Genomic DNA, 26,299 nt, shown 5'->3' with positions numbered 1-26,299 from the left:
GAAAGCATATTATGGTGAGAGAAGCTAGAATTGCTTCAGCAGAATGGAGCAGTTTGTGAAATGATAACTTGACCTTTACGTTTTTACTTAAAAGGAAACTGAAAAAGGAGCTTGTCTTAAGAGAAGGAAGAATAAACTACATTGCCTCGGGCCACTCAAATGTTATAGAAAGGAAATAGCAAGAAAAAGTGCTCATATTCCTTTCCTCTACAAGAACAAATATAAGAATCTTGGCTAGAAGGTCAAGTTCATCCAGTGAAGCAGTTTGGAAAATGCATCCCAGTGCTCTTGAATGCTCTCAGAATTCTATTTTGGGGAAGTTTCAGTTACAGAGCAAAGTTTTACATTTTATACTGAGAGGGATATTGTTTATTTTCAGACTGGTGAGCAGTAAAATCCATTGTTCTGACTCCATAATTCTTAATGGTCTTAATTATCTTCATTTAGCTAAGTGTTCTTTTGTTTTGTGGTTAAAGCACGAGAAAGAAAGAAAATTTAAGGAAGGATTGTGGTGTTATAAGTAATTGTTGTATGTGTGCTAATCTTATAATTTTCTTTTAGTTTTATTGCCAAATAAAACTGGGATAATCACCAAAATTGCCCAGTGCCTACTTACCCACACACTCCCACACCCTCAACTTAAATAATGGCATTTTAAAGAATAGGTTTTTAGTTGCCTCCTTCCTAAGTCAATTAACTCTGCAGTAAAATTAAAATAGAAATATATTCCTGAATAAAATATGCAGAGTAGAAAGACATCGTCTGCATTATAAAAATTACAAAAGAAAACTTGACAGGGCTTTTTATAGTAGAAACATCAACAAAATAACTTTAAAAAATCTTCCAACCTTTCACTGCCTTTTCTTTGTTATGAATTCTAATTCATATGACAGTGGAAATAGTAATTATTCATTCTAAAATTCAGTATCTTAAGAGCACTGTTCTTTTATTCAACTGTTAAGCTAGCTACAGTTTGATATTTGCTGGTGCTGTAATAAAAACGAAGGGGTAATATCTAAAATAGTAATACTATTTAGTAATACTAATAGTAAAACAGTACAGTGGTAGTGATTTAACCAAAAACTCTTTTGAATTCTAGAAGACCCCCTTGGAATACAAGAGATTTTTTTTTGTTTTTTGGGTTTTTTTTTTTTTTTTATCAATGTCAGGCTAACAAAGACTTAAATCAGAGGAAGTAAAGTAGATAGATCAGGTGGTATAACTGTAAATCTCTGATAAAATTATGATTGATAATAAATTTAATAGAGCATTTTACTTTTATGAACCTATCACTGGTACTGATTTTTTTCTATTGTTTTTTATGTCCATGCTAAAATTTATCATTTAAATTTAGTAAAGATCTACAACTTAAGATATTTATACTAGATACAAGTCTTTCTACAAAGTAAGGAAATATTCAAGCTTAGGAATGTTCTAGAAACTAAGAAGAAATCATGGAAAATCTCAGTGTATATAGTCCCTAAATTATCTTAAACTTTTCTTGTCAGGATCCATATTTAGAGATGAGAGTACTGAATACATCAGTGAAAACATCTCCCTTTAAGAAGGTATTGCTTTTTTTTTTTTTTTTTGCGGTACGCGGGCCTCTCACTGTTGTGGCCTCTTCGGTTGCGGAGCACGGGCTCCGGACGCGCAGGCTCAGCGGCCATGGCTCACGGGCCCAGCCGGTCTGCGGCATGTGGCATCTTCCCGGGCCGGGGCACGACCCCGTGTCCCCTGCCGAGGCAGGCGGACTCTCAACCACTGTGCCACCAGGGAAGCCCCAGGTATTGCTTTTTAATAATCTACTTTTATATTTATAAGCTATATCTATATATTTTATAATAAGCAGTCTAGTCTCCTATAATTGTTAAATATGTCTATTATTTGGTAGAGATGAGAATTAGAATAAGTCAGTAAGTTGATTTCTAGTGACTAGGCAGCCATTGGAATATAAGGAGCCACATATTCTTTTTTTTTAACATCTTTAGGGCCACATATTCTTAGTGTAGCAAATAACTTGTTTTGGACCTTGAATTATGAGTTTAGCATGTAACAACAACAATAAAACAATGATAAATATTTTTGATAGCAAATAAATAATCACAGTAAATCCCAAAACCCAAATATATCTACTCATTTCACAATATACTGGGAATACACACACACACACACACACACACACACACACACACACACACATATACATATGTGCACACATGCACACACACATATATACACATATACATATGCACACACATACTAAAATAGTACAATATGATATAGTACCTTCAAAGCTGCCACTCTCAGAGCTACAGCTGAAAGTTCTTTGGAGACTTTCTATTAAAAGACAAAACCTATTGCCTTAGTCCCAGAGGTCAGAGTGTTTTAAACCGAAAGGCAGTTTGGGAAAACTTCCCAAAGCATCTGAGAAGCAGCCCTTTTTTTGTGAGAAGCAACACATAATTCAGACAGGTCCTTAACTGGGACTTGTCTCTAAATGCCACTCAGGTACAGAGGCACCTGCTCTGACTGGGCCATATAGAGCTGTGGGGCTGTGATATTGTGATTCACAAGGAGAAATTTATATTTGGTCTTTATCCCACTAATGGCACAGAGTTTCTAAAGCCTTCTGAATTTCCTAAGTGACTAGAGTGATAAAGGTGTCTTTTGTTATGTGAATGAGGTGACTTCTGAACCCCATCTAAGGATAGGGGCTCGTTGCCAGGGGAACCAACCCTGCCAGTGATGAGAAGCCTGGAACTTTCAGTCTTACCCCCATGGGCTCTGGTAGGGGAGAGGGTCTGGAGGTTGAATCGATCACTGATGTCCATGATTTAATCAATCCTGCCTATGTAATGAAGCCTCCATAAAAATCCAAAAGGAGAAGGTTCCAGGAGAATCTAGGCTGGTGAACAGGTGGAGGTGCTGGGCTAATGGTGCCTTTGGTCTCATGGGTTCCACACCCTTTCCTCATACCTTGCCATGTGCATCTCTTCCATCTGGCTGTTTCTGAGTTATGTCCTTTTATAATAAGCTGGTGATCTAGTAAGTAAAATGTTTCTCTAAGTTCTGTGAACCACGCTAGCAAATTAATTGAGCCCAGGGAGGAGGTCATCAGAACCTCTGGTTTATAGCCAGTTGGTCAGAAACACAGGTAACAACCTGGGCTCGTGACTGGCATCTGAAGTGGATGGACAGGGAGACAGTCTTGTAGGAATGAACCCTTAACCTGTGGAATCTGATGCTGTCTCCAGGCAGATAGATAGGTGTCAGGATCGAGTTGAATTGTAAGGACACCCACTGATGTCCAGAGAAATGCTGGTGGTGTGGGAAATCACCTTCACACACACGCATTGGAATTAGGTGCAGGAACCCAAAAGAGCTGCTCTAACTTCTAGAGGATGATGAAGTCCGACGGTTATATGCCTAACTCGGAATCTAGTGAGCTCAGGTCAGTGTGATTGTGTGTAAATAAATCAGTAGATATTGGTACAGGTAGGGGATGTGTGTGTGTAAGAGAGTCTGTGTTCTATCATCTCCCATCAGGATCTTTAAACAATTCAATTTACACTGTCTACATTCTAACCTAGGTTACCCAGAGATATTTAGACATAAATACAGAGCATGCACATACACCCTTCCATTTAGATGAATCTTCTTAGCTAAGCCTCTATGTCCTGTTAGAAAACAAAATTCAGCTGAGTAAATTTAAAGATCTAATTGGTTTTACTAAATGATTCATGAATCAAGCAACATTCCATCTAGCAGATAGGAGCTCCAAGGAGCTGAACAAAATAAGAGGCTTTATAGGCAGAAGCAGAGGAAAAAGGAAATTTCTAGCAAAGAGTGGATTGTTTCAGACAAGGTTGTCTTCCTTTGGAGGAAGTTGGGGTCTTTTAGGCAGATTATCTTACTAGTGCTGACCAAGTAATTCAGACTGACTTGTTAAATGTGTGTGGCTTAGCACAAGAGACTCCATTTTGGGCCTGTTTCTTGCTGTTGTCTTCTTTAAAAATAGTTTTAAATCTCTTGATGAACAGCACAGTCATAAAATCTGTTTGATTTATAATCCCTCTAATTTACTGTTCTGTTATACACATTGCTACAAATTTTATTTTATAAATAAATATATTTATCCTTTTTATTGTAACCCAAAGCTTTACTACCCTTAAAAGGACTGTTCATGAGGTTTCATTTGCTGAGGTTTTTTTACCTGGAACATTTCACCAGCTAGGAATCTATTTAAGAAAATGTTTTAAAGATTAATAAAATCTATATAGCTTCAACATTAAGTTTCAGTGCTGGTTGATTTTATTGGATTGAATTTTTGTGGTTCCTCTCGCAAAGAGAAAATTTCTCCAAAGGCTGGAATATGACGTAAAAAATAATTAGTGTTTCTTTGATCTAATCATTGTTTCCAGGGGCATCCTTTGGGTCCCACAGTGCATTGGGTACTTTATGAGCGAATGTGTGGCTATTTCTTTAAGGTTATTTCCAGTTGAGTGTCAGTTCAGGAGGTGCCTTGGTTTGGAAGATGTAGTTGCAGATAAAGTAAATGTCCCCTTTAATCCTCTTCACCCCAAATGCATACATATTGTATAGATGTGGGATTTTTTTGTTTTTATTAAGAAATAGTTAACATACCATAAAATTAACCCTTTGAAAGTATGTAATTCACTCATTATTAGTACATTCATCACTACTTTCTAACCCTATAATATTTTTTATCATTTCCATTCCCCTCTCCCCTCAGACCCTGGCAACCACTAACCTACTGTCTGTCTGCATTGTTTATTTATTTATTTCTTTTGCGGTATGAGGGCCTCTCACTGTTGCGGCCTCTCCCGTTGCGGAGCACAGGCTCCGGACGCGCAGGCTCAGCGGCCATGGCTCACGGGCCCAGCCGCTCTGCGGCATGTGGGATCTTCCCAGACCGGGGCATGAACCCGTGTCCCCTGCATCGGCAGGTGGACTCTCAACTGCTGCGCCACCAGGGAAGCCCTGCATTGTTTATTTTTAACATAAACAAGATTATCTGATTATCCTTTAAATAGTCGCTTGTTTTTTCACTTAATGATATAGCTTAATGCCTTTCTATATTTGTTCTTACAGATCAGCCTCATATTTTTTAATTCTCCATAGTATTTTTTGGTTTACCATTTGTATATTGATGGATATTTGGTTTGTTTCTATTTTTTTCACTTTTGTTAATAGTGCCCTTATGGATAGTCTTGTATTTAGTGGATACTCTTCTGTGCGTATTTTTGACAAGTTCTCTAGGACGTGTACCTAGCAATATAGTCTCTGAGTCAAAGAGTATCAGCATTTTAGTAGATACTGTAGATTCAAGAACATTCTGTTAGCCTGGACCTAAACATCGGAGGTCAGCATGTGTTTTACTGCCACTGACTGAGCAAATAGAACTGGCTTCTCCTTAGCTTGTAAATATCACTGAAATCTATTGCTTACTCCAATGAGTAGTGGTGACTTAACACTGTTAATTAACAGTTACAAGTGTTTGCCTCACTTAAAAAAAAAAATAGAGACTCTTATATACAGCATTATAGAAGAATACATCTCATCTGAGTCCTAGGATTTCCCTGTGCTGATAGGTGTCTCTCCTGCTTTGTGTGAAAGGAGTCTTCTAGTACGTGTCATTTCATGAAAATGACTTGGGGTTGGGGCCTCTTTTAGGTCCAAAATGGCATTTGGTCATATCAGTGCACCACAGAAAAACGGGAACTCTTTCCGGGGGCCTAAAGACCCTTCAGAGTCTGGCCCCTGAGTGTGCCTTTAGCCCAATCTATAATCCTGTCCACACTCTTCCCTTCAGTTTTTATAGCAGTTTCCTAAAAATGCATATTCTGGTGCTCATGGCTTTGCATATTTTATTCTGTATGTCTTCCTTTTTCATCCGTTATGCTCACTCTTGCACTTTTTTTTTTTTTTTTAAATGAGACTGGATTCATGCAGTCCATCTTTAGGAATCTTGACCTGGTCCCTCAGGCTAGGAGAGTCTCCGTCCTCCTTGTACTCACGGTAAACTGGGCTTCCCCCATTATGGCATGGAACATGTCACACTATGTCCTTATAAAATACACACACACACAGACATACACACAACTCCTCCACTGGTCAATGACTTCATGAAGACAGATCATGTTATATCTTCTCAACTTCTCTAGGTGGGCAAACTCTTTAGAACCTGGTTAGTTATATGGCATAGCATGGTAGTCAGATGCATGAGCTTCAGAGCCAGACAGATTTGGATCCTATCTCTATCCATTCACTAGTTCTGTAAACTTGGGCTGTCTGTGGAAATGTTCTGGGCCTACTTTCCTGTTCTTAAAATGGGCCTGCTTGGGCTTCCCTGGTGGCGCAGTGGTTGAGAGTCCGTCTGCCGATGCAGGGGACACGGGTTTGTGCCCCGGTCCGGGAAGATCCTACATGCCGCAGAGCGGCTGGGCCCGTGAGCCATGGCCGCTGAGCCTGCGCGTCCGGAGCCTGTGCTCCGCAATGGGAGAGGCCACAACAGTGAGAGGCCTGCCTAACACAAGAAAAAAAAAAAAAAAAAAAAATGGGCCTGCCTTATAAGGTTGCTGTGAATATAATCAAGAAGTGCTTAGACTTACTAAGGGCTTAATGAATGAAGTTTTGTTAGAGGTAGAGAATGGCAGTACTCTTGAAGATTCCTTGAATACCCTGCAGCAAATGGGAAGAGAGAAACCCCATGAAGAAGGCCTCTTTTCCTGTGTGCGATGCATGTCTGCATGCTCCGTGACTATCTGACCTGTTTCTCATCCAGTGTCTTGCTTTCCCACATCCAGATGAGCTCTGTGCAAACATGTCAGGTTTTATGTGCTTGTTTAAAGCTCTTAGTACCAATACTTTGGGGTTGATATTCCTTCCTGGAGTAAAATAATGACTACACTGGAAAGTACTTGGATAATACTCATGGTTTTGATTTTGTTCTTTGATGATATCAGAGCACAACATCTCTTAATTGTTACTTAGCAAAAATCTGAAGTAAAGTTTGTCGTGGAAACTTGAAGAGCTTTCTCTGGACCAGCAAGCTTCGGGACCCTTCTTTCTCCTTCTGGGAGGACATATGAACTGCAGACTGACTGGTTACCCTCACTGGTCTTTAACCTTTCATAAAAGTAAATGATCATTAGAGATATAAAAATATTACTTAGGTTAAGAGATTCTTGTTAATGATATGACTTGGATTCACAGTTGTGTTTTCGTATAAATCTTGATTATTTGTAACTGACTTAGAAAACTATCCCCCATTGTATGTTTGTTGTCTACTTATATTCAGAAATGCAAGCAGTCATCTTATTTTACCAGAGGATTGGAATTTGTTTCCTCCAAATACTAAGCTATCATTTCCAAGTCTTTTTCCCTCAGAATTTGTGTACTAGACAAATGTTTCTCTTTAAAAAAGGCTTTTTGAAATGATTGTGGAAATTATTTAAGTGATTGGCATCATTTATGTTGCCTTTGTAGCTACTTCATTTCAGCCCTTTCCCCATCAGAACTCTCACAACTTAACATGCCTTCAGAAAGTGTGAATAAGATTACACGATAATGCTGCCCCAATATGCATTTCAGTGCTTTGGAAAGGAAGTGTGAGCGCAAAGCTGAGAATATGTGTGTTCAGCCTGGTAACAATAAAAAGTATGTTTATCAATGAAAGAGAACCACAAATGGTGCCACACTTTGGAGGAGGAAAGCAATTTGGTGAAGTGAAGGATGTTAAATGTTTTAATTTTCTTCTATGCCAGTAAAATCTTGTAAAACAAGACATATTAAATTTTCTATACTATAGCGGCTCCAAGAGCCTGTCAACATTTTCATTATAAACTCTATTTTCAGAGCTTTATAGCTTGGCTTTAAGAATTCACTCTGGCCTGACATTTGGAGTGCAAGGTGTTACCTGGGGAACATGTGTTTCACATGTTTTAAAAATTATGAGTTTATCCACTTCTCAGCTTATAACGAGTAACCTTTTCATACTTTTGCACTTGGCCTTCTGTACCTCATAAATCAGAGGCAGAAGGCTTACATGTGGTAGGTCACCGATGGGGGAAAAATATCTCCAAATGTGGTCAACACAGGTCAGGGCTGCTGATTTCCATTACTAAGACTCACTGCCGTACTAGTCACTCAGTCCATCGTATGCAAAGCAGAAAGAGCTCTGTCACGTTGCCCTCACCATCTTAGACTCTGCCAGATCTCTACAGAGAAGACTCTCATTGGAGAATTCTTAGTCCCCAGTCTGTTTATTTCAATATTTGTATTAGTTTGTGGATGATGTTAACACCTTTTCTTAAAGCTTCCCAACATTCATTCTAATCTTGTTGGTTTGCTATTAAGTCTTCTTTGTGGTTGTGTGTTTTCCCTTTCTATCATATTTAGCGCTCAGTAGGGTTTCAGTTAATATATAGTAATACAGATACCATTTTTACACTTTCGAATATCTGCAATTAAATCTCCTAAAAAATTGCTGTTTGGAAGGTAACTTGAAAAGAGGGAGGGAAGAAAGGACAAGGAAGCAGTGGAAGAGAAAAAGACATGTTGTCATTTGGTATCTGGCTTTGAAATGTCTTGAGGACTGACGACTTAGTATGGCTTCCCCAAAAGAACAAACACGGGCCATCTAGAAAAATGTGGAATGCCTTCCATATAAGGCATGGTACCAAGACTTCAGTTCTATGTTGTTTCAGGAGATTTCTAGGAAATCACACTTCCCGACATATGTTAGCATTACTCCACTCACCTAATTGCAGTATATTTTCATACAGCTGTCAAATTCAGGTTAAAATGTGACAAGCACCCGGGGTATAATCCCAACACTTGTTTCCATTGTATGAGGACCAACTTTTGTGCTAGTTTCCTGAAAATATTTATATTCCTCACAACCACTCACTATGAATGTCCCTCAGCAGGAGACTAAGAGACAGATGGTCTAAATAATTTGCGCCACAACTAATGAATGTCCAAGCCTGGTTTAGAACCCAGGTCTTGCAGACCCCAGAACCATATTCTTTTCTCTAACTCATCATGCCTTTCTTTATGTGTACAAAGACATCTGTTTCTATTTGCATTTTTCTATCAGAATCATGCTATGCCTAACCCTATAAATGACTTACATTTTCCAGTGAAAAATGTTAAGATATGACCTCCAAATCTAAAAGAAAAAAAAAATGAAGGATCAAATGACTCTTCAGTGGTCAAAGTTTAAACCAGGAATCTGCTTTGCTCTGCAATTTCTCTCTTATCTCACAGTTAACTCTGTCCTGTTCTTCTCTTTAGTCCCATTGCACTGGATGGACCTGCATCCATCAAGTCATCTAAGATGGAAATCTGGGTGATGTAATTTCTCTCTCTCTCACCTACAACATCCTTGTCCAATAACTAGTCATGTCCAGTCTCAAAGAAACATATATTTTAATTTCTTTTGAATAGACTTACTTTTAAGGACACTTTTAAGTTTGTAGCAAAACTGAGCAGAAGGTACAGAGAGTTCCCATTACCCCCATTTCTCCTCACACACATAACCTCCCCTGCTATTAACATCCCACATCAGAGCAGCACGTTTGTTACAATTGATGAGGCTACACTGACACATCATTATTACCCCAGACCCATAGTTTACCTTGGAGTTCACTTTTGGTATTGTACATTCTGTTGGTTTTGACAAATGTATAGTGAAATGTATAACCCCTGACAACCACTCATCTCTTACAGTCTCCTTAGTTTTGCTTTTTCCAGAATAGTATAGTTGGAATTATATAGTATGTAGCCTTTTCAGATTGGCTTCTTTCACTTAATATGCATCTAAGTTTCCTCCATGTCTTTTCATGACTTAATAGCTGTTCCTTTTTAGCACTGAATGATACTCCATTGTCTGGATGTACCACAGGTTATTTATCCATTCACCTACTAAAGGACATCTTGGTTGCTTCCAAGTCTTAGCAGTTATGAATAAAGCTGCTATAAACATCCGTGTGCAAGTTTTTGGGTGTACATGAATTTTCAGTTTATTTGGATAAATACCAAAGAATGTGATTGCTAGACTGTGTGGTAAATGTATGTTTAGTTTTGTAAGAACCTACCAGACTGTCTTCCCAAGTGATTGTACCATTTTGCATTCCCACCAGCAATGAATGAGTTTCCTTTTGCTCCACATCCTTGTTGACATTTGGTGTGGTCAGTTTTCTCGATTTTGGCTAGTCTAATAGGTGTGTAGTGGCATCTCATTGTTGTTTTAATTTGCAATTACCTAATGGTATATGATGCTGAACATCCTTCATGTGGCTATTTGCCATCTGTTTATCATCTTTGGTGAGGTGTCCAGATTTTTTTACTCATTTTTTAACTGGGTTGTTCTTTTCCTTTTTGTTGAGTTTCCAGAGTTCTTTATGCATTTTGGATACCTGTCCTTTATCAGATTAGTGTTTTGCAAACATATTCTCCCAGCTTGTGGTCTTCTCATTCTCTTGACAATGGCTTTCACAGAGTAGTTTTTAACTTTAATGAAGCCCAGCTTATCAGTTATTCCTTTCATGGATCATTCCTTTAGGGTTGTATCTAAAAAGTCATCACCATGTTCAAGATCATTTAGGTTTTCTCCTATGTTATTATCTAGGGGTTTTATAATTTCGTGTTTGACTTTTAGGTCTATGATCTATTTTGAGTGGGTTTTTGTGAAGGGTGTAAGATAGGTGTAGATTCTTTTTTTTTTTTTTTTGTAATGTAGATATGCAGTGTGTTCCAGCACCATTTGTTAAAAAGACAATGATTTCTCCATAATTTTGCCTTTACACCTTTCTCAAAGATCCACTGACTCAATCTACAACTGTTTATTTTTTGTTGGGTTTATTTCTTTCCATGCCTACTGGAACCCTCCAAACAGAAGCTTCCGTCATCTCTTGACTGCATCTCCTACAAAAGTCTATTAATTAACTTTTAATCTATTTTATACACAGAGGCCAACGTTGTCTTTAAAAGGTATTTGAAGTTGTTCAGTGTATCCCACTGTTTTTAGGACCCAATCTAAAGTTCTCAATGACCTAAAAGTCCTGCCTAATCTGACTTCTTCCTTCCATCCCTTTATCCCCTTTCCCTCTCCTTCCCTCACAGCCAACTCCATTCCCATCAGTGTCCTTGGGATGCTCCCAGACACACTAGTCATCCTCACTTCCTTGAGCAAACCATTCCCCCTCCCACATCAAGACTTGAAACATGGCATAATCTCCTTCAAACCCTTATCCCAGTTCCTTCCAGTTAGCTCGTTTCTATTCATTCTTCAGAACCTTGTTTGGATGTCACTTTTTCTGGGATATCTGTTGATTTTTTAGGTCTTAGTGCTAGCTGCTATCCCAGCACCATGCCTTAAATCTCCTTCATAACAATTGCTGATTATACTTTTTTTTTTTTTTTTTTTTTTTGCGGAACGCGGGCCTCTCACTGCTGTGGCCTCTCGCGTTGCAGAGCACAGGCTCCGGATGCGCAGGCTCAGCGGCCATGGCTCACGGGCCCAGCCGCTCCGCGGCATGTGGGATCTTCCCGGACCGGGGCACGAACCCGTATCTTCTGCATCGGCAGGCGGACTCTCAACCACTGCGCCACCAGGGAAGCCCGCTGATTATACTTTTACTATTATTTTTTAGCTCCTGCCTGTCCCACTACGATGGAAGCTTCCTGACCGAAGTGGGCACCATGTCTGTCATCTTCCCTGATGTATTCACAGTGGGCACAGAGTTACAGTGTCTTAGTGTCCTACCAGGGCTGTGGGCGGTACTGAACTGAAATCGTCAGTAACGGGCGTGAACAGACCTGCAGGGGAGGGGAGCTAAGGGTTAAGCCTCTGATGACTGGAGCCTAGGACTTTTCTGTTTATCTGGGAGTCAAGTAATCAAATCACGAGTCAAAAGACTTTAGCTACCAGTGTATAGGAACAACCCCGAGAGCAGGAATTTGGAGTCACAGGATCTTGGATTTGGAAAAGATAAAAGTCTGCATGTAGTAGTCAAGCCTTTTTATAATGATCTTAAGCCCAGAGAATTCAAGAATTCAGGTTCATCTTCCTTCCACATCCTTTAAGGCCCCATAGTCCAGAGATCATTTTGGTTCCTGACATGCCAAGACGATAGGACAGTTACTGTTCTTGGCCTCTCCTCCCATTGAGCCGACACAGAGAAAAATTGTGGCTTTTATCTTTTTTATTTTTAAGTAATAACTTGGTTTCCCTTTCAGAAAGCAGTTTTCAAATGCTTCCCAGTTCACTTTCACACCTCAGTAGGCCTGATTTATTCAGTGTCATTTGAGAGGAACTGAACCCTGGGTTGGGCCAGCATCAGAGCACAGACCTCACATGCAAACCTCGAAGCAGGCGTGAGGTGGAGACCATAGTTTTTTTTGTTTGTTTGTTTGTTTTGTTTTGTTTGCGGTACGCGGGCTTCTCACTGTTGTGGCCTCTCCCGTTGCGGAGCACAGGCTCCGGACGCGCAGGCTCAGCAGCCATGGCTCACGGGCCCAGCCGCTCTGCGGCATGTGGGAATCTTCCCGGACCGGGCCACGAAACTGTGTCCCCTGCATCGGCAGGTGGACTCTCAACCACTGCGTCACCAGGGAAGCCCCGAGACCATAGGTTTTTTAAAATGCAGTAAAGAAAAATTCCCATTTACATAAAATGAATTCAATATTTAAAATATATGAAGAAACTGATCATTATTTTTCAGTTCTATTCAATTTTTGAATTGTTTTATTCAAATGAAATAGGAATATGCCCAAGCCCCTTATTAGCTGGTCTCTCGAAGCACTTTCTCGCTTAGAAAGCCACTAGGCTCCTAACAGAAAAAGTGAGCACAGTCTCACTTTTCTATCCTATACTCCAGGGCTGGACGCACAAGCTGGAAACTTTTTCTGCGTAGAAACCTAGTGAGTCAGTGTGCAGAACCCAAGGACATTTTGGGGCATTACCCTCTCACTTATATGGGGATATAAATGGAGACATTGTATCAGAGAGATCTCAACAAAGTTTTCTCTGTGCTCTTTTATCTGTTTGAGGGAGGTAGGAATTTCTTCAATATCAAAAGCCTTCTGTAGTGTTGAATTATTCTCTCTTGTTACCTCTCTCATATTTTAATTAACCCCTAAGTTCAGTGCTTCTCAAATTTGCTTTGTATCAGAATCTTCTGGAGGAAACTGGTAAAAAATATCAGGCCCAGGCCTTATTCTAGTTCAGTGAGGCTGTTTTCTTTATTAGTCCCCAGGTGATTCTGATATAGAGCTAAGTTTAGTATGTATATGGGTTCAAGTTTATGCAGAATGGCACCATGCTTTGTTACTCTATGAACCCCCCCTTTATTTTAGAGTGTAGTTACTTACTCTGTGATACCTTCTTTTTGCTTACTATAGTTGAATCCTTATTAATTGTTAGAAGCTATTAACTATCGTATCCTCTCTAGTAGATGATATTGTAATGACACACACTTAGGTAGATGGTAATTTTGTCAATTCATGCTGAACACATCTTGGTTCAGGAACTTTACGTTAACAGTTATCCTTTCAAGAATATTCCACTATACCATGATTTTAAAAAGTCAGTAAACCATGAATATCAGAAGAATAATAGCAAGAGGTTTATAAGTGTGCATCGTAGGGCACCAGCAGTTTATTGTTGAGAGAATCTGATTAAACGCCTCTCTGTGGTTTACCATGGTTTATGGCGTAAGCGATGTGATGATTTGTGTTAGAGGTTTAATAAGTTTAGAGTTGAAAGTGTTTTCTACTTTTATTTCCTTCCCTCTGGCTGATAGTTAATGTCTAAGGTACTTCATCAGAGAAACTACCATGGGATGTCCTAATAAGAATACTGTAATGCAAAAGGTAAAAACACATTTCTAGGGTCAATGTCAGAGCTGGCTGTGTTCTCTGTTTATAGAGATAAGGGCTCAGATTACACAAAACCCTTCCTTCAGGGAGGTGTTAGTCCAGTAGAACATATGATTCATAATGGTGGTTTTGTTTTGGGGGGTTTTTTTGGTTTTGCTTTTGCTTCTTTGTTTTTCCTTCATGGTAAAGACTCAGTGGAAACTGAAACTCCCCAAGGAGTGATTCGACATCTTATCTCTAATTTCTTGCCTCTAAAGTTTAAATCATTATAATAGAGTATACATCTATCTCTGTCTTGCTTCTCCTGGAGATTTCCTACTTCAGTAGACAACCAAGTGTATGCAAATATTCTCATTGCCAAGAAAATAAACTTTGCAAATTGGTCAGTTGTCTGATATTCGAGGTGCTATCGGCATAACACCTCAAAGGTGGATCGATTTATCGCTATGAAGGTCATGTCACGATACCTCAAACCTTTTATGCTCTCGGGATAGCATCCCCACCACATCCTCCGGGGGGTGCTGGAAAGAATAATAGCAACTGGGAAGATTTTGGCAAAAAGAAATTATAATTTCAGTAGTAAACCTTGGATTTAAGGGCATTAGATTCCAGAAAACTATAACTTCTGTATCAAAGTTTATGCTTTCAGTTAGACATTTGAAACTAGGATCCTGGCCTTTCAGCTTCTAATATTGAAGACTTTCACCTCACCTGATGAAGATATTATACCCATTTTGTGACCTGAGCATCAGTTAAATTGGTAGCCAAAGGGAAGGGATCTTCCTTGCATTTTATATCCTTAACTATGAGTTCCATTTCAAGATGATTTATTCACCAAATATGCTTATTTGTCTCCCCCACATCACTTCAGGTAGGGATAGAAAAAGTTTATAAGAATCGAAAGCCACAACCCAAATATAATGAAGAAAAAAAGGTGGGGTATGTGTGGACAACAGATTGCAACAGTTTGTAGGAAACAGAAAATCAGATGCAGGGGGAAAGAGATGAAACAAGACTGAAAAGTCTGCAGCCGCATAAGGTGCCCTGACGGTCATCTCCAGGGGCTAAATGTAATCATCTGTAATCATCAAGTTGGCCGTGGGGTCTGGGAGACTGTTCTGGAATAAAAGCCCCGGGTGTTTGTAACATTTAGTCAAGTTAAGTCAGCTGTGAGTACTGGTTTTCAAAGAGGGTGGGCCCTAACGAGCTGCATAAGCGTCACCTGGGAGCTTGTTAGAAATGCATTACTGAGCCTTACCCTATGGCCCCTGACAGAGGCTCTGGGGGCGGGGCCCAGCTATCTGTGTTTTAACAAGCCCTCCATGTGATTCTGATGCTCGCTGAAGTTTAGATCCACTGGCGTCTCGCACATCCAGAGAGACTGCAGCTCAGGATGGCCCTGCTCTCCCAGGCAGAGTCTTGAAGAAGTTTGAACACCGACAAAAACCCCAAGGTAGGAAAGAGGGGACAAAAAGGGTGGTGGTGGTGGAGATATTAACAAATTATCCTACCTTTTTCTCTATTTTTGCGGAATACCTAATCAATAGTCATTTCCTAGCTCGAAAAAGGAAGGCTCTTTTTTTTTTTTTTTTAAAGTCATGAGTGGACTGTTTGGGAAGCTCTAGAACAGCACAGGGCTCAGAAATTATATATCTCATACCTTTCCTAGGAAGTTACTTGTAGCCAAGGAGCAAAGAAAAAGGAAAGTCAGTGACCAGCAACAGGCGTGGAGCTCGGGGGAGCTGCGCCATGCAAGTTCAGGCTTGGATACTCCTTTAAAGAAAAAAAAATGATGTTTTGTTCATCATGGATTTTTTTTTTGCCTTCATTTTGATTTTTAAAAAATATTGCATTATAAAATATTACCTTCAAATTGAGTTTCCTGGTGTCCCGTTGCGTTTGTGCCCAAGGCGCCTGCCCCATTAACTTCAGCAGCCCTGGCCTTGATTTGTGTATCAGTTTCCTGTGTTTGCTGTAACCTAGTACCATACACTGGGGGGCTTAAACCAACAGAAATGTATTCTCTTAAGGTTCTGGAGGCCTGAAGTCTGAAATCACGGTGTCGGCAGGGTTGCATTGTCCTCTGAAGGCTCTAGGGGAGAATCTGTTTTTTGCTTCTTCCAGCTTGTGTCGGCTCCAGACGTGGCTGTATCACTCCAATCTCTGCCTTTGTGGTCACATGGCCTCTTCATTCCGGCTGTCTGCTTCTCTGTATGATGTCTATCTCAAAACACTCTCTACCTTTGTGTTATAAGGACACTTGTCATTGCATTTAGGGCCTTCCTGGATAATCTGAGGACGATCTCAAGACACTTAATTATGTCTACAAAGACCTTATCCATATTTTAAAAAAAGGCAGCATTCACACGTTCTGGAGATTAGGACATGGCCGTATCTTTTTTGAGGGTGGACTAGGGGAGAATTAAGCCCACTACATAGCAAAGAGTGAATGCAAAGTAAGAAAAAAAAAAGAAATAACAGTGAAGGAACATCCCAGATGGAAACGTGTTGCAGCTGATCTAGAGATCAGCCAGGACAGACTAGAGTAGAAGAGGGTCTAGGAGGCAGATCTCCAGGGAAAAGAGACTTGGTAGATTTGATGGAAGATTTGAAGGAGAAAATGAGATTATAAATACAGTTTTTTTAAAAAAGAAGGAAGGAATGTAAATGCCTAGAAAATTAAAAGGTAGAGCGAACTAGTTTGTACAAGGAATTGTTATACACTACTTGTCCCATCAGCAAGCTGTATTTACATAATTTTGAAAATGTAAACAGTGTTGAATTACTTTTGGCCTTTTTGAATCTGCCTATAGACAATGCACAACACACTACTGAATCTGTCCTGAAAAGGTAAACATATCTATGGCAGAAGGTAGATGATAAAATGGAAAAGAGCGCTAAAAAGCAGTGGTAAAGATAGTAATAGTCTCTTCTTTACAAACTATGAAATCAAGAAGTATTGTCTATCACTGAAAGAAGAAATAAAGAGTCATGAGTATTATGTTACTTAAAAGTTTCAGTGGTAACCAATATAGATAGTCCCAATAACAATATATGGGAGGAGGAGGTGGTGGCGTAAGTGAGCTTAAGTACTCATCCATCATTGTGAGAAGTCAATAAATAATGTCTAATGCTGATAAATCCAGGACCAACCACACTATTTAGAGCTGTGAAAGAAGTTGCAAGTAGAGGTTTTAGAAGTTCCCAATGGGGAATAAGACTATTGATTTTAATATTAAGCCTTTTCTTTGTTGTTTTAAATATGCATTTATTACATCAAAAAATGATAAAATAACCTGTAATGTTTTCTTTTATTCTGTGGTTTCAAAGTGTCTTTAATCATTAGTTAACTTTTTTTTTTTTATTTGCGATACGCGGGCCTCTCACTGTTGTGGCCTCTCCCGTTGCGGAGCAGACTCTGGACGCGCAGGCTCAGCGGCCATGGCTCACGGGCCCAGCCGCTCCACGGCATGTGGGACCTTCCCAGACCAGGGCACGAACCCGTGTCTCCTGCGTTGGCAGGCAGACTCTTAACCATTGCGCCACCAGGGAAGCCCCATTAGTTAACTTTTAATGAATAGAATTTTTAAAAAATTATTAATTTTAATCTTAGATTGCTTGTTTTACTACTTCTCAAACTGTGGATCATTTTTTTTCCCAGTCATTTTTTTTTTCCTTGACAGGCTGATACTTTATTAAAATGCAATATAATGATTTAGTAAAAATAAAGACATTATAAATACAAACAATTTTTAAATTCAACTCAATACACATAAAATTTCTATATCAAAATTTGATAGAAATTTCTAAAAGCTTCCTCTCAGTATGTCTACTTGACATGTTGCATACTGGTAACAAAAAGTTTGCAGACTAGGAAAATGTCAAGAGGCATAATTTGAGCAATGACCTAGTTGTATCTTTTTTTTTTTTTTTTTTGGTTCTTTTTTCCTTTCTTTAAAAAAAGAAAGAAAGAAAACTTAGTACTGTTGCTTGTTTGCTGTCTTGCATAAGAAATTCTTCCCTACCCCCAGGGTTGTCGAGATATTGTTTTATTATCTTCTAAATGTTTCATAACTTCCACACTTAGACATCCAGTACACTGGACTTGTATATGGTGGAAGATAGAGTTTTGATTTAATTTCTCCTTATCAATATCCCTTTCATTTTTTCCCTTATCAGTTGTCTTTGCCCATCAGTTGATTGGATTAAACTTTTCCTACTGTTTTGCAGTGCCATATAACATATGCCCTGTCAAGTATCAGGGGTCCACTGATGTAGGTTATGATTCTGGACTCTGTATTCTGTGTCAGTGTTCTGTATGTCTATTCTTGCATCAGTAACATATCAGTTTGATTACTATAGCTTCCTGTTTTGTTCTTTGTTCAAGCGTGTCTTGGCTTTTGTTGTGCCTTTACATTTCCTTAAAATTTTAGTTGACTTTGAAGGTTTCCCCAAGAAAGCTGTTGGGATTTTGATCATAATTGCATTAAATTATAAATGTTTTAGAAAGGAATCATCTTTACATTTTATATTTTTACAATTCTGGCCTTTCCAATATTTTAATATTATGTATTTCTCTTTTCATTTTGGTCTTTAAAACTCTGTTTTGAAGTCTATTTAATTATAGAAGTCTTTTGAATCTTTCTGTAGAGTTATTCCTAGTACACCATGTATTATTGCTAATATTTTAAATAGTATATTTAATTTTATTTTTTATCTGTTTTTAAATAGGACTCCCTCCCTAGGTAGATAAAATAGATTAGATAGATTAGATAGGTAGGAACAATCCAAGAACCTAGCTCAATTCTTTGTAATTCTAATAACTTAGCTTGACATTCTTTTGAACTTTAGAATTAGAAAATTAATAAAATTCATGGTCATTTGTAAAAATATTATTAAATAGATTGTTAGATAATATCTTTCAAAATATATGCTCTATAGAGAGAAATATAAGGAAAGAAGACCCAGCTGATTGAAAGGCTGGGATACACCAGACTCTGCTATCTGATCTTGATAAATGTAAGTCATTGTAGAGAATTGAATTTTATAGTCGATATTTATTGAATACCTGCTGTATGTAAGTACCATAGTAACCACTGTAAGGGGATGCCTTCCTTCAAGGAACTCGCATTGTAGCAGGAGGAATGGAGGGAGTGTCTCTAACATTGTATTTATGCAGAAGCCACAAATTTTATAGTCCACCATTCATTTGTCCTCCAAGCTCCAATATTTTTTCCTCCATTATTGCCCATTTTCTCAAAATGTTATGCAAATTTTATTTCATTGGCCTGTAGTGAAGTTCAATAAACATAGGTCTTTGAGAAGAAGGCTTTGTCTCTGCTTGAAATGCAGTCTGCTCTTTTAGCTTTCAGGGCATTGAATTTTATGGATATTCATTTTTTATAAAGCCCTCATCAATTTGAGACTGTTATATCCATCTATTTATATGTGAAAATAGTACAGAATGCTTGCATTACTTTGTTCTTTAAATACTACCAGGACATAATGAAAAAGCTGGTTAGTTGAAGAGAATGACTTCTCTTATTATTGATTGAATACACAAGGAGAAACTTCAGCAATAAGAAACAATGGATGATTTTTTAAAGAAAATAATTTCTGAAGGATGAAAAGGACCATTTTCCTTTTCCATTTCCAGAAGTAGGAAAGTAAAAGGACCTCTTCAGTTAATACATTTCCAGAACTAAACACAGGGTGCTTCCTAAACAAAAGGACCTTTATAAATGAGGGTGCACACGTTAGAATCTTTTCAAGGGATCCATATGTAGTTCAACAGCCTCCTTCAGATGCAGTGCATTTTAAAGACTTGGAAAGTAATTAGACTCTAGAGACCCGGAGAGGAGGCTGTTCAGTATTATTTTGGAAGTTTTGGTAACACAGGTTAGTTCGTAGCATCTGCTTTGAAGTAACCTTCCATGATTCTGATAGTATTTAGAAATCACGAGGAGAAATTTGAGCTTCTCATTTTTGCTTCCCCCTTTCCTTTGGTTTCAAAGAATTCTCATATAAGCGCTATCCCAAGACTGCTTCTGACCCTGGATGCTCTAGTGTTCCACATCTATTCTTAACACTCTGCTTTGATCCTAACTTGTGCAACTATACCCTCACCCTTTTTCGGCCAAGTACTTTCATTAAATCCCAAATACACAGACTAAACCTGGAGGACAGAGCCCTGAAGGCATAGGTCTTTCTCTCTGTGTGTTCTCCACTGCAGCTTCCTGGCTTGCTAACCTCTGGATCTGACCTCTCGTAAATGTGAATTCCTAGACCTGGACTACTAACTCTCCTCTGCCTGGCTTTATTTGAGCCTCCTGGCTCCCCTCTAAGTTACTATGAGAGAAATAAGCGTTGGAAAAATTTTGATTTTTATCCCCAATACTCTGTTAAGAGAGAAGTAAATTTCAGAGAGGAGTAAATTTCAGAACAGTTTAGGGGAATTTATGCCCCATTATGCTCTCCTATAAACATTTTGATTTTAAACCCTGACACTCTACCTAGAAGAATTGCGTGACGGGATTGCCTAGGAAGGTAAATCATCACTATTTTATTACATCACATGATACTGGTGAAAGGCTTAAATGTCTTTGGACAGATGGTACCCTGTGATTTTCAAGGAAGCTAGAAACAAGACCATACTGATTCGCAGTGTTCAGATGTTTCTAAAAATATGTTGCATGTCAGAATGAAAATAGACCTACACTACAGATACTTTCATCGAATAAGCATAGCTTTAGAGTCTATTTTACATTTAAGTGAAGAATGAAAATTATGCAGGAAATTCCATTTATATAGGTTGTCAATTGACATGAGTTGGACATCCCTACTTGTTCGTCTGACAACTGTCCTAGAAAGTAGTTTTACACCTCTTTAAACTCTTTGAGTACAATAAGCATGTGTTTATCCAGAGCCCCAAATAATTTTTCACTCTGCTTCTACTTTTACAACACAAAGTACATAAAAATGCTGTTACTTCTCACAGGGCAGCTTTGTTTTAGTCTCAGTATCCTCAGACATATATGATAAAAATTACTGTTAATAATGTGACTTGAGGCCCGGCAAGATCCTATAATCCTTTCTGAATCTTTATACAAAGTAAGTTGTGTGCAGTGTAATTTGAAAGTGTATTTTATTGTATTATCAGTAAAAGGCACACTCATGTTCAAAAGATGTTCTTGATACAAACCTGACGCTCGTCAGTTAGTAAACAGTCACTTAACTATACTCCTCTAAATACAGGACTTTACTGAAATTCATTATAGATTCTACTTTACTTGACCTTCTAGGGTAATGCAGTTTTTTAAGTAAATTAGTATCAGGCTATGGCAAAGACTTGGCTAATTTTCCTCTCCTGGCTGGAGGAAGTAGCAGGCTAGGGTTTGGCTGGTTCACAGAGCTCTCAGAAGAACTTTGTAAGTACAGTGAACAGTGCTGTCTTTTGAAGAAATTCCAAATCCCTTCTGAATTGGAAAGAAGCTACTCTAGTTGGTCAAGGGTGTGTGTGAGTCCTTGAGCCTTTTTATGCTGGGAGAAAAAAATGAAGCAGATGAGGAATAGCGAGGGAAGATAAAGAAAAGAGGAGGCAGTGAGGAGAAAAGGCTTTTTTAAAGTCAAAAACCACGGATATGGAGTTTTTTGTTCATGTTTGAAATAAAACAGGAACGGCTATTACAAACGCATATGAAATGACCTTGTGTGTTGTGAAGCTTAATAAATACAAATTTCTAAAGCTCTTGAAATCAGAAACCCACTGCCCTGTGCCTACCTGGTACCTAAATTAATCTGTAAGCATTCAGTAGAACACAGGTCCTCAATCTTAGAATCTATATGGTAGGTTATGCTTCTCTGCATTACACTGCAACAGATAGTAGTGGTTTGATATGTGGAAAACCTTGGAGCAGTAAACTCCTCACTTTATAGAAAAAGAAAATCTGAAACTTGATTAAAGGTAAAAATAGTACTTTTTGCTTTGTGGCATGGCGTGTTTTTGTTCCTGGGCGTACATGTAACAAGAAAGCATGAAGATGAGAAGGCAAAGGAAAGGGACTTGCTCAGTCTTGCACAGCTACTAATTGGGCAAAATTAGAATTTTAACCTAGGTCAGGCTCACGTCGAGACACGTGCTTATAACCACAGTAGGCTCTATCCAGTAATTTTAACAATTTTATTCCATACCTAAAGTTAACCCCACTTTCAAAATATTTCCTGTGGATCCCAAGTGGTACCCACTGATCAATATTTGAGAAGCCATTTCAAATACCCTGATGTCCAAGTACCAGGATGGCTGTTACAAGGAGCGTAGCAATATATTCATTTTTTTTTTAACAGTGTACACCAAAACGCCCTCCAGGTTGTTGATGCAACTTAATTCCTGGTACTTTGGGGTAGTGTTCTTCATTTTGAATCATTAATGGCTACAGATTTCCAAGACATAGTAATTGTCAGTTAACATTTGTTGAATTACCTTAAATAATATTCCTGGGTTATACTTTACTTACAATATGTGCTAATAATATTCATTTTCTATTAGTGTTCAGCGAGTTAATAAAATTAGTGTTGCAGAGCTCCTGATGAGGAAAGGCATTCATGGGTCCTACTCAATATGTACCTTTAGTAATATTTATTATGAAAGCCTAAGTGTTCCCTAGCTAATACTCTCATCCTAATGCCTGCAGGCTCCCATGCAATATGACACGTGACGTTTTAATGAGTCATTAAACAAAAGTGTATGCCAATATTTTGATTTTTTTTGTGCAGTCTTTAAGGACAATGGTGGAGTAAAAGATAGTGTTCTGTTTTTTTAAGTGAAAAATACTGGGAGATGCTCTACAAAAATGGCATTCCCAGTGGTGTTTGAGCAGCATCTTATCTTTTGAATGTATCCTTTATTTCTCGACTCAAAGTATCATTCTGAAGGCGTATAGATGGATATAAAAATGATACTGTGTTGATACATAGATTGCTGTCCTTCTCAGTTGAAAATGGTGCTGATGATATGATTAGATGCATACATAGGTAAGTTTGAAAAAAAATTTTGCTTGATAGCATTTTCAACCCCAGACAGAAATGTATTTTACAGACCAGTCACTGCTAATAAATAGCAAAACATACATTTTATTAATATATCACATTGTATTCAGAAGTAGGTTTTGTTTCTGAGAGACTGCAGAGCAGACTAGAGTAAAAGCACCAGAGCTGTTTTTTGAATTTATTTATTTTTGGTTGCAATGGGTCTTCGTTGCTGCGCGCAGGCTTTCTCTAGTTGTGGCTAGCGGGGGCTACTCTTCGTTGCAGTGCACAAGCTTCTCATTGCAGTGACTTGTTGCGGAGCATGGGCTCTAGGCGTGAGAGCTTCAGTAGTTGTGGCGCACAGGCTTAGTTGCCCCGCGGCATGTGGGATCTTCCCAGACCAGGGCTTGAACCCGTGTCCCCTGCAGTGGCAGGCGGATTCTTAACCACTGTGTCACCAGGGAAGCCTCCAGAGTTGATGTTTTTTTTTTTTCCCTAATGTATCAGTTAGCTTTTGCTGTATAGCAAACCACCTCAGAACTGAGTGGCTTAAAACGACGACTGTTTATTTCCTGATTCATTAGACTAGCTGGGCGGTTTTCCTGGTCTGAGCCAGCTGGATTGGTCTTACTCATGTACCTGCAATCAGCTATTGTATTGGTGGGGACGACTTGCTTGTGATGGCGTTGGTTGGAAAGGTGGGGACTTCTCTCTAGGTCTCATCCTCCAGCAGGCCAGCTTGGGTTGTTCCCCTGGAGATCTCAGAGCTCTAAGAGTAAGGGTCCAAGACTACAGGGTCTGTCTTCTGAGTCATAGCCTGGAACTTACAGTGCAGCTTCTGCCACATTCTGTTGGTCAAAACTCATCACAAAATCATCCAAGATTCAAGGAGTAGAGGAATATACTCCTCACTTTGAGAGGGGAAGAGACCATGACCATTTTTACAATTTACCACAGCTAACATTGCCATTCTCACTCCAGCCTCCTCAAGAAGTAGTGTCTTTTAATCATAATCATAACCGTAACTGCTAACACCTATGGAAGATTCACTGTGTGCTTTCTGTGGATTAACTCGATTAATTTTCACAGTAACAATATAGGGTGGCTATTATTTCTCCCCACTTTAGATAAGGAAACTTCGTCTTGAAGGACTTAACTATTTTATAAGATAAAAGTTCTCCAAAATGAGATTTCCCTTGTTAAATAAATTTTGGAAATGCAAGGTTAAACCGTGATGAAGAGTCTGTCTCTCCATCCATTCATCCTGTGGGACTTCTTAAAGTTTTGAATGTAATAATGTGCATTGTGAATCTTACAGAAAGGAAGACAGTAAGCCTCATTTTCCAAACTTGGAACCTAGGAACCCTTCTTACGTAACACCTATTAATATCTTACAGGACAGTAGCATTCTATGAAATCCAGTTTGGAAAATGATGTAATATTTATTGTACTTAGGCTTCAAACTGGAAACCAGATCACCCCGATTTTACGGCAAATGTAGCTGTCATTGAGTATATTAAGATGTATGCAAAATACCTTATTTTTTCTTCTAAGTTTGCTTGTTTGTTCAAAAACCATGGACCCTATAGACATGTGAAAATTAAGCCAGTATTACCTCTGAATCCCCTCAAGTGTTTTGAACCAAGTTTATTTGCTTTGTAATGTTCTATCCCCTCGCCCTCCTCTTCCTTTTAAACCATCGCCTTCTTTTGTATTGACAGCCCCCTGAGCAGGAAGTCAGCGTTAACTGTTACTGACAGTTGGCAAATAGTACTATAGCGCGTCAATAAGATGCTGAATGAAATTATACCCTTTTTTTTAAAAAAAGATGTTGGGGGTAGGAGTTTAATTAATTTATTTATTTTTGCTGTGTTGGGTCCTCGCCTCCGTGTGAGGGCTTTCTCCAGCTGTGGCAAGCGGGGGCCACTCGTCATCGCTGTGCGCGGGCCTCTCACCATCGCCGCCTCTCCCGTTGCGGAGCACAGGCTCCGGACGCGCAGGCTCAGCGGCCATGGCTCACGGGTCCAGCCGCTCCGCGGCACGTGGGATCTTCCCGGACCGGGGCATGAACCCGTGTGCCCTGCATCGACAGGCGGACTCTCAACCACTGTGCCACCAGGGAAGTCCCCTGAAATTATACCTTTGTCAAATTGCTTCTGAATCATTTACTTCAAGATAGTCAAATGAGAAAGAATCAGCACCTCCACACACACACCCCTCCAGCCATACAGACGAGGCAGGAGCTTGGGGAAAGTTATCTCTAGCTCTTCAGTGTTTAGTATCTACTTCTTAATACTGCTCTTGTCAGAGAAATAGCCTTGAGGAGGGAGTTCTGGAATCAAGATTAGGTTATATATGGGTTTATATACAGGTAGGGGAGGTAAGATCTTAGCATGGAAATTTCCATCTAAAAAAATGTGCCTGGTCCTTTGTAACTGGCTTTTTTCACTGACCGTAATGTTTTCAGGGTTCATCCATGTTGCGTGTGTCCGTGCTGCATTCCGTTTTATGACCTAATAATATTCTGTTGTGTGAACATTAGGAAGGCCAGATTTTTATCTCCTCTTCCGTTTGGGGAAGTCCTAATCCCAGCCCCATCCCAAGTGTGGAAGACCTGCCGAAGAACCTAATGAGCTGATGAACCTAGTGAAGGAAGGCTGGGTTTGCCTCTCTAAGAGCCAGACTGATGTTCTCCCCAGCAACATACTTTCATACGTTTTCCTATATTAATTATTGTTTCCAAAATGTTCATCTTTCATACGCAGATTCAGAGCTTTATACTGTGTACTGATATCTCTGTTCTTTTGATGCACTGGAGAAACAAGAAAATACCTGTTTTTTTCATTTAGGTTTATTCTGTATTTCTATAAACAGTGAACACTTTTGAAGACTTAGATCATTGATTAGGAGAATATCTGAGTGTAAGCCAGTTAAAGATTGATAAATGATATTATAACATCTATCTGGGAGGTCATCCGGGTTCTTCAAGAAGTACTACAGACACAAGAAACTAAACTCGATCAACTAGGGAGAGACCAGATGATTGGGACTCAGGTCTACAAAGCAGCACACATTAGGAGATAGGAGTTAAGCCTTCATGAAAACCATAAATGATGATAAGACTGAAATCACTTATATTTGAATATGTTTTAAAGCTAATTAAAGTGGGGATGACACTGCTTATCTTCCTGCATTATGGAAGGGACTAAGCTTCACCTCCTAGGAGAGTGAGATGTGGGAGAGAACTCCTCCCAACCAAAACAAAGTAGCTAATTGAATTGGTGAGAGCCCAAGTTCCACGGGGCCACATGTTTACCAGGTAATAGAACCATATCAACAAAAGGTCATGTAGATGCTTCCCTGAGTC

General features: G+C 39.1%; 1 protein-coding gene across 1 annotated transcript in view; it reads left to right on the top strand.

The window, feature by feature from the left end:
• DCC (DCC netrin 1 receptor) overlaps positions 1 to 26,299 on the top strand; it is a 764,559-nt gene that overhangs the window by 6,453 nt on the left and 731,807 nt on the right. The gene's annotated exons all lie outside the window — the stretch shown is intronic.

Source organism: Lagenorhynchus albirostris, chromosome 14 (genome assembly GCF_949774975.1).
Source record: "Lagenorhynchus albirostris chromosome 14, mLagAlb1.1, whole genome shotgun sequence".
Taxonomy (NCBI): domain Eukaryota; kingdom Metazoa; phylum Chordata; class Mammalia; order Artiodactyla; family Delphinidae; genus Lagenorhynchus; species Lagenorhynchus albirostris.
Note: the sequence above shows the minus strand (reverse complement) of the source record. Positions and strands in the feature narration are given on the sequence as shown.